This window comes from Camelus ferus, chromosome 12 (assembly GCF_009834535.1).
Source record: "Camelus ferus isolate YT-003-E chromosome 12, BCGSAC_Cfer_1.0, whole genome shotgun sequence".
Lineage (NCBI taxonomy): Eukaryota > Metazoa > Chordata > Mammalia > Artiodactyla > Camelidae > Camelus > Camelus ferus.
Genome location: NC_045707.1, coordinates 39308491 through 39318209, shown reverse-complemented (window position 1 = coordinate 39318209; position 9719 = coordinate 39308491).

Below are 9719 nucleotides of genomic sequence, written 5' to 3'. Positions count from 1 at the left end.
ACAGCTTTAATTAGTGAAAAATATATAGACATGATTTATTTATTAAGCTCCTACTGTTTCTCTGCATGTTTTCACATTTCCGAAGCAAATAAGGAAGCAAAGACAAAAGAAAGCCTCAAAATTATTCCAAGAGGATTAACTAGCAATGCCACCGTGGGATCAGACAACCTGATTTGAATTTGAGTGAGAGCCCCTCCTCTCACTGGCTTGTGACCCTGGCCAAATTTCTTTACCTCTCAGTGATAGTTTTCTCACCTCTAGAATGGGAGTAATACTAGCTACTTCTAAGGATTGTTTAGAATTCACTTACAGTAAATGCACATAGAAAGCCCTAAATGGGGAGGGTGATAGCTCAGTGGTAGAGTGCATGCTTAGCAGATCCTGGGTTCAATCCCCAGTACCTCCATTAAAGAAAAAGGAAAAGCCCTAAAAAAAGTTGGCTAATTAACTTAAGATCTTTGTATCATATGAAAATCAAACTCTTAAACTGTTATTTATTTGCTAAAAAGGAGTAAAGTTGGCCTGCATTTAACGCCTCCCTTTCTCTGTGATTACCCATAAAGTGGAGTTTTAGGAGTGAAATGATGTATTCAAAGGCAGGGTATGTAAAGAAGGAAGTAGTAGAATTGGGAGAAGTATGAGTGGATGATGAACCAAAAGATGCAAAGATGACTGACGATTTTTCCTGAGTTAATACAGTATTATTTCAGTGCCATTGATCTAATCTACATGCTTGTTTCAGAGTCAACAGAAAAGATTGTTTAGTTGCTGCTGTCTACCAGACACTGTGCTAGGAGCTCCAGGGCTATAAAGGTGAATAAAGCACTCTCCTTACCCTGGGAGCTAACTGTGGGAGACAGGGGACCCAGTCCACACGCCCTCTGCAGTTGAATCCCAGGCCAACCTGCCTTGACAACCTGTGTTCCCTGTGCCTTTAATACCTGTATTCAGGAAGCCCCCAATAAACGGTAACCATTTTTCATGATCACATGGTGAGAGAGAGAGATGTGGATCACAACTTAAAGTCTCAGAAAAGACATCATCTAGACTAACCCAGACTTTGTGTTAAAGGTCAGGGGATAGGTGATATCTTTTTTCCTTCCCTAATCTATACACCACAGCTGCCCTTTAATTTATACCACCATATATACGAGTTATAATTTGGCAAACATTAAAACAGAATCCCTGGCACAATGAAAACTTCTCAGTTGGATTTCACTTTATTACTTTAATGAGGCCTCGTAAGTTCCCCTGATGACAGTGTGTATTATTGTATTGTCTCACTTTCCAACTTCCTGCTCCTCTCTTGCCCCTGTCCTCTCCATCCATTCTCTGCACTGAAGGCCTGGAAGGATCGGGCTTCGGCTTCCCTCTCCCACCTAAGCTGTGCCTCTCACCCAACACCCCACCCTCACCACCTTCTAGACACGCTGGCCTCAGCTCTGCTACACACTCCCACCCACATACACACGTAGGCTCTGGCCTTAAGGTCTTAAGGCTCTTTTTCATCTTTGAGGTCTTCTTACCTCTTCAAGGAGGCTTTTCCTGGGGGTGGTGGGGTTGCTCAAGTGATTGAGCACATTCTTAGCATGAATGAGATCCAAGGTTCAATCCCCAGTACCTCCATTTAAAAAGAAAAAGGGGAGAGGGGAAAAGAGGCTTTTCCTGACCCCTCCTAAAGTAACCCCACCCGGGAACTCTATAATGTCATCCAGTCGTATCATAATAAATATTGTTATGTTCACTCCAGTGTACTTAGCCTACTTGGATTATCTTGGGTTTTGGTTGTCTATCAATATATCTAAAACAAGAACACTTCTCATTACGTCCCCTCCACCAGAGCGACTGCAGGGACCTCCCACCTTGTGTCCCTGCTTCCACCCTGGTCTACACAGCAGGCAGAGTGATCCTCTGAAATTGTCAGTCAGACCTTTGGTTCAGAAACCCTCCGGTACTTCCTCATTTTCCTCACAGCAAAAGACAAGAGACTTGACAGTGGCTTCTGCAAGCAAAGAGTAACAAGTCTGTTTATTCCAAGTTGAGCAAAGAAAAAGACTAATAGTTCTTTGGCCATAAAACAAGCAACCACCAGAAACTATTTGAATCAATCAACGACAGCCTCCCAGTCAGGGACATCCCCTTGCTTCAGAAAGTTAGCCAGCCAGCAATAGCAACGCTCCAGTGACCTGCTTCCTTAGCTAAAGGTCAGGCCATCTCTCAGCAGTCCACCTTCTAAAAGTGTGTACCTATTTTATATATAGTAAAATTTGTATCTGCTAATCTCAAACTCCTAATTTATCGCTCCCTCATCCCCTTTCCCCTTTGGTCACTGCAAGTTTGTTTTTATGTCTGTGAGTGTTTCTGTTTTGTAAATAAGTTCATTTGTATAACTTTTTAGATACCACACATAACTGATATCATATGGTGTTTCTCTTTCTCTGTCTGACTTGCTTCACTTAGAATGATAATCTCCAGGTCCATCCATGTTGCTGCAAATGTCGATGTACATTTAAGTTGCTTCCATGTCTTGGCTACTGTAAATAGTGCTGCTATAAACATTGAGGTACATGTATCTTTTTGAATTAGAGTTTGCTCTGGATATATGCTCAGGAGTGGGATTGCTGGATCATAGGATAACTCTTATTTTTAGTTTTTTAAGGAATCTCTATCCTGTTTTCCATAGTGGCTGCACCAAACTACATTCTACTAACAGTGTAGGAGGGTTTCTTTTTCTCCACATCCTTTCCAGCATTTATTGCTTTATTATGCCAGCATTTATTATTTATAGACTTTCTGATGGTGGCCATTCTGACCAGTGTGAGGTGTTACCTCACTGTAGTTTTGATTTGCATTTCTCTGATAAATAGTGATGTTGAGCATCTTTTTATGTGTATGGCCTTCTGTGTGTCTTTGAAGAAGATATTTAGGTCTTCTGCCCATTTTTTGATTGGTTGTTTGGTTTTTTGTTATTGAGTTGTGTGAACTGTGTTGTGTGAAACATTTCTTGATGAGATCTCATGGTGGAGATAGAGAAATGGAAAGTAGTGGATAGATCGGTAATGTATTTTGGAAGCAGAACATTTTGGTGTCAAAAAAGAATAGTGAAGAACTAGTTTTCTCTGGGGTGGTTGGCTTGGGTAGCTTTGGTGAAGGGCTCTAGAGAGAGACTGCTTGGTACAAAGTCCCGGTGTAAGCAACCACCAGCTGAATGACCTTGGGTGCACAGGCTACATAATCTCTGTGCACCCCAGTCTCCTTACCTGAAGCGATTTCCTCATCCATTTTGAAGATAACAACCTAGCTCTTAAGGATGTTGGGAGGTAAGAACTAACATAAAGAGCTTAGAAGAGAGCCTGACACGTTGAAGAATAGCCAAAATTGTTAGCCATTATAGTTGTTGTTATAATTGTTGAGATGGGGGATGACTTGAAAAAGAAATCAAAATTAAGAATGACAGTGAGTACTTAGTAAGTGATGGTTATTAATATTTCTTTATTACAGTGGAATCTTGCCATCATTAAAGGTTATCTAGTTTACCCAGTTATGGGAGTAATTTATATGCTATGTGACCATTAACTCCCATGTCGCTGTGGATTAGAGTTGCCTGGGGGAAGGAATAAAAGGGCAGTAAATTTTAATAGGGATGCTAGGAAGTGGTCCTACTAGAGAGCTGTGATGAGGCAGGCTGAGCCCTGGAGGGGAAGGAACTACTGAGGGGAGAACCTGGAGGAGAGGAAATGGGAGGCCACAGACCTTCTTCCCACCACTCAGTCCAGAACAGCTCCTAAGGATGTTCAGTGGCCCTAAACACCAAAAAGACTATGATGCCATGTCTCCCATATGTAATTCAGGATAAAAAGTGTACCTCACTGCAAAATACATGGACAGAAGTCCCACAGAGTTTTAGCTTTCTCCAAAATGAGTACTCTGATATGTTTTTCAATGTCAAATTCTTTCCCCCAAAATGTTTCCCCCCTCATTTTCTGATACCCTTGCTTTGCCTGGTCCCTAAGCACATTCTTGGTTTGCATAAAAGTTAATGCCACCTGGGAAGTTTGGGCAACTGACCTCTCACCCATTGCCATTTGCCTGGCTGATGTTTACAAATCCTTCAGAATTTACTTTAGATATCACCCCCTCCAGGAAGCCCTCCTGATTCTCTTAAGTCCAAACCTTAGAATTATATCCATCTTGTTCACTGAAGCACAACCTCCTGTAGAATGTAGAGTCTGTGAGAGCCAGACCATATCCATCTTATTCATCACTGTGCACTAGAACAGTGCCTGGCTCAAAGCTGAATGAAAGTTTACCAAATGAACAAGTTATCAGATGGGGGACACCCCCCCCAACTCCCTCACCGCGAACAAGTCCCTGGACAAAGATAACAGGCCAGCTCTATGGAGGTTACCATGACCTGACACCAAGGCCCTTGAATTTCCCCTGCCTCAGAGTCAGAGAGCCTCCCTCCACCATGCCTTTGACCTGACCCTGATTGAGTTCAGTGAGAACCCAATCCAGTCAAGGGATACAAAATTATAAGCACAGACTGAATTTACACAACTTTATTTTCTGAGCCTAGAGTGATAACATTTTTTAAAAGACATTTATGACCTCACTCTGGGAGGTTGCTGAATTTTATGAAAAGTAAAGAGAAGAATGCCTAGCAAATTCTCCCAACTTAATTATCTCCCACCTTAATTATCCTTGTGAAATTCAGTGTTCCCAACTGGAAAGACTCCTCCCACTTTTGTTTGCTTATAATCAAAGTCACATTTTCATTCGCAGAATTGCTAAGAAATTCTTAAGACCTTCTAACTCAAAAGTTACAAACTCCTACTCAGCCAGTGTGGACTTTGGAGGCAGCACATGTATTTTTATTTCACTTGTATAAGGTTTGGAGTCGGGAGGGAGGAATGTAAGTACTTTGGGGGTGACGGCTTCTTTCACTTGCCCCAGGCCCCAGAACCCCTGGCTTCTACCAGGCTATTTCTCACATTTATGTGACCTGCCTGACCTCTGAAGGCTGATCGGAGTTTTGGCGACTGATGTTGATTCCACCTCCAGCCTATCCCAAATAAGAACCCTTAGCCAGGGCTGCAAACTTGACACCAAGGAGAGCAAGTGTCCGCCTCTCTCTGGCGTCAAAACTGGAGGAGCTGGCCTGGTGGCTGCTGGCTGCCTGGCCCCTAGCCTTGCAGAGAAAGCAAACACACACACACAGAGAAGCAGGGGAGGGTCTCCACAGAGTTCTAGTCTCTGATTCTCCATTTTGTCTACTTTTTGTCAACTTAGTACTAGTTGGGTTTTTGTCCCTTGAAGTTAAGTCCTGAGTAACACATCCTGTGTCTAGTACAGTCCCAGACATAATAACTACAGAGGGAAGGGAATTTTGTTCACTGTGACGCTGCTGGCCATCTCCTTTCATCTGAGTTGATATATGTGCCCCCTCTCCAGCATCCCAGGTGATGTGCAGTGCAAAAGATCATTACAACGCTTATAACTAGGGAGATAGTATCCGAGAGAGAGCCAGGGAGGAGGGGAAGTACAGAGAGACACACAAAAAGAGGAGTCAGAAAAGGGAGACAGTCCGAACTAGACTTTCATTTTTTAAATTTTCGACTGAAGAACATGTCTTTGTGGCACCAGAATCGAACTTTAATGGGCCTAGCGTGATTATTTGGGAAACTATTAGGTAGACTCTCTACCTTATTACCCTACACTAAATTGATTCCAGATGTCCTATTCATGACCCTCTCCTCTGACATCTACCCTGCTGCTCCCCAAAACAGGGCAAGAGTCAGATGCCCCCATTTGTCCCATAGATCACTCTGAGGATCTTAGCACTGTAATCATGGCAGGCATTTTTTTTTAATGCTATATCAATACAGTTAGTAGAGCAGACATCACCTGTGAATACAGCACATCTCTCTGCCCAGCAAGGCTTTCCACCCTTCTTCCAGTAACATCTCTCTTCCCTGCCTCTAGCCATGTGATCTTCCCCCTCTCCAGCCATGTGGTCCACATCAGGTTATGTGGATACTTGACTCATGCTCAGCAGATCATAGTACCTACCTCCACAGCTGCGGTAATTAGCTTGAGGAGTGGGCATGTGACCCAAATCAGGACAGGCCTTTCATGGGGTTTTAAAATCTAGCTCTAGAGGAAGAAGCAGCAAAGAACTTTCCTTTCCTCTTAGATGGTGAAGCCATGATGTGACTGAGAGTTCTCAACAGGCACCTTCCTTGAAGTATAGAAAATACTTGTCCACATAGGAAAAGAAATGCAGAGAGAGAAAGAGAGAATATGAGTTCAGTTTCTGAAATCCCTGAAATGCCCTGTTGTGCTTTCCTGAGGCTGAATTGTCACACTTCACTTCTGAGAACTACTCCGGTATCCAATAAATCACTCCGTCTTCTTTCCCTTTACAATATCTTGAATTCAGTTTCTTTTGCTTGCAAACAAAGGGTCCCAATCAATATATAAATTGTCTGGGATCTATTTTGGATTTGCCTGAGGAGCATTTAGAGAACCCAAATGAAAATCCTGTAGATTGGGAACAAACTTTCAGAATCAACAGTCTTAAAGAGAGCGGTAGAAAAGAACAAGAGAGAAAAAAGCTCCAAATCTGAACATATTTTGTAGCTCCTTATGATAATAATAGCTATCATTACCTAGAAGGTAAGGGGTAGCTGCATTTACAGGTGAGACAACTGGTCCAGCAAAGCTGAATAGGTAGTAATTGACAGGCTTTGAACTCAGGTCCCTGCGATTTCCAAGTTTAATCTTCATTTCACCAGATTAGGGTATGTTCCTGGCATGAAAAGCAAAACTTCCTGTAACCTAACATATTTTCAGGAAAATATTTGAAATCAAAAATTTGCAGCTGGAAATTCCTGCCCCAAATCCCTTCTTAGTGGTTAGTCAGCCACACATGCTTTCTTTCTTGGACATCTATAGGAATTAAAGCAGAGTCCACTGACTCATTCCTTCCCGGTGCACTGAAAGAAGTCCAGATTGCTTATCGGTCAGAAGCCAGAACTGGGGAAAGGCCATTCAAACAGATACATCAAAAGTCTATCTGGAAAAAAAAAATAGTCTATCTGAAGGCAAAATGATGAAAGAATTCTTAAGTGTCTAAGGCAGGGTTTGGCAAACTCTGGCCTCCAGGCCCGCTGCCTGTAATTGTAAATAAAGTTGTATTGGAACACAGCCACACAATCACTTATGTATTGTCATGGCTGCTTTCCCACTACAATGGTAGTTGAGTAGCTATGATGCAAAACTTAAAATATTTACCATCTGTCCCTTTAAGAAAAAGTTTGTTGACCTCTGGTGATGGGCAGTGCTCCAACATAAGAAGTCAGGAGGCTGTGCCACAGTTTTTAGGCCACTTCTGCTCCAAGCTGAATTGCCCCTGGGATCTGCCCATCAGAGAACACCCTACTCAGCCAACAGCCTTACCACACCTAAATCAGCAGTACATGGGGTTCCCACCCCCACCTTCCCCGTTCCTACCCTCCTATTCACCTTAGTTTTTATTTCATTTTGATTTTCCTGGTCCAGAAACAACTCATACATCTTTCCTGTGCCTCCTGCCCGCTAAATCACTTACTCACCTCTGCCCAGCCCTGTTTCCACCACTATCTTCCAGCTGAGGGACTCAAGCTCTCTCCCTGAGTTTGGCCACTGGGGAAGGAAATCAAAGGGAGGAAGATAGTGGGGTTGGGGTATTTATTTCCCTGGTTCCTTTCCTGCTGGAAGCAGTGGGTTTGCTCTACCAAAGGCCATAGTCCTTTTGGGCTGCCCTCTACATTCGGCTCCTCTCCATAGATTCTGAGACTCTTCCCTCCCATTGCTCCTTCATTCCTTATGGTTTCCTGCTCTTGCTAATGCCAGGGAACCGCACGACCTGTCAGTTGACAAACCCTGCTCACATCTTTGGCCATCTGTACGTCTTCTTTGGAAAAATATCTATTCAGACCCTTTCCCCATTTTTCAGTTGGGTTATTTATTTTTTTTAGTGTTGGGTTCCAAGAGTTCCTTATATATTCTGGTTATAAATTCCTTATTAGATGTCTGTTTTGCAAATATCTTCTCCCATTCTATAGGTTGTCTTTTCAGTTTCTTGATAGTGTCCTTTGAAGCACAAAAGCTTTTCATTTTAGTAAAATACAATTATCTATTTTTCACTTTTGTCTCTAGTGCTTTTGGTGTTATATACTTTAAGCTTTGTCTAACCCAAGATTCCAAAAATTTGCTCTTATATTTTCTTCTAAGAATAGCTTTTACATTTAGATCTGTGATCAATTTTGAGTTAATTTTTATGCATGATATAAGGAAAGAATCCAACTTTATTCTTTTACATGTAGATAGTTAGCTGTTCCAGCATCATTTGTTGAAAAGAGTACTATTTCCCCATTAAATCATCTTGGCACCCTTATTGAAAATCAATTTACCATGAATCTGAAGGTTTATTTCTGGACTGTTGATCTATATGTCTTTCTTCATACCAATATCACACTGACTTAGTAACACATTTTTGATGTATTTTGCAAAGGTATCAATTCACAGTGGACTGAAAAAGAAAAACTTTGTTTTTGGGTTTTTTTTTTTTCCAACACCAACAAGCAACTTTCCAATATCAGCTGAGTGTTCTACAATTTAGTTCAATTCTGACAATATCTTCCTGGAAATAGCTTCATATCCTTCAATAGTCAAGGGCTCAGGCCTCCAAGATCCCCACCTTGCTTCAAGACACCAATCGCAAGTCCAGGTTTCACCTGTGCTTCTGACCATGGGCTATAGATTGGAGGTTCCAACGATCCCCTCCTTGGATTCAATTAATTTGCTGGAGTAGCTCATAGAACTCAGAAGCATTTACTTATGTTTACTAGCTTATTGTAAAGAACATCACAAGGAAACAGATGAGCAACTAAATGAAAAGATGCATAGGGCAAGGTGAATGGGGAGGGCTGGGAGCTTCCATGCCCTCTCCAGTGCACTACTCTCCCCAAATCTCCAATTGTTGGCCCACCCAGAAGCTCTTTGAACCCTATTCTGTTGAGTTTTTAATGGAGGCTTCATTATATAGGCATGATTGAATGAATCATTGGCCATCGTTGATTGAACTCAGTTTCCAGCCCCTTTCCCCTCTCTGCAGTGGTGGGTGAGAGGTAGGGAGGGGAGAAGATTGAGAGTTCCAACCCTCTAAACACTCCCCTGGCAACCAGCCCCCATTCTTAGGGGCTTTCCAAAAGTCGCCCCATTGACATACACTCAGGTATAGTTGTAAAGGGGTTGTTATGAATATTAAGACACCTTTATCCTCTTATTAGGAGATTCTAGGAGTTTTAGGAAGACCAAATTGCTGGAGAACACAGTGGGCCGTGTCACGGGTGGTAAAAGAATTTACCAAAGACAAAGGCAAGTTTAAGAAACAAAGGAAAAGTTTAATAGGTACGCTGCTAACAGCGGGCCACACAGATGGGAGGTGCCTGTGTGAGCGCCAAGGGTGAACGCGCAGTGTCATTTATTAGGCAAGGGGCTGTGCACACCAGGGGTAGGGGACTGCGTGATCTGCTCGTGCACAGGTGCCTGACTGGTTACGAGTGAGGTAAGACTTGCCTGGGCTATTCTAAGTAATAGGATTTATGACTCTGGAAAGGGCAGGCTGTGTAGTGAAGCCTGTCCTCCTGGGTTATTGTGGGACTAGCCGTTTC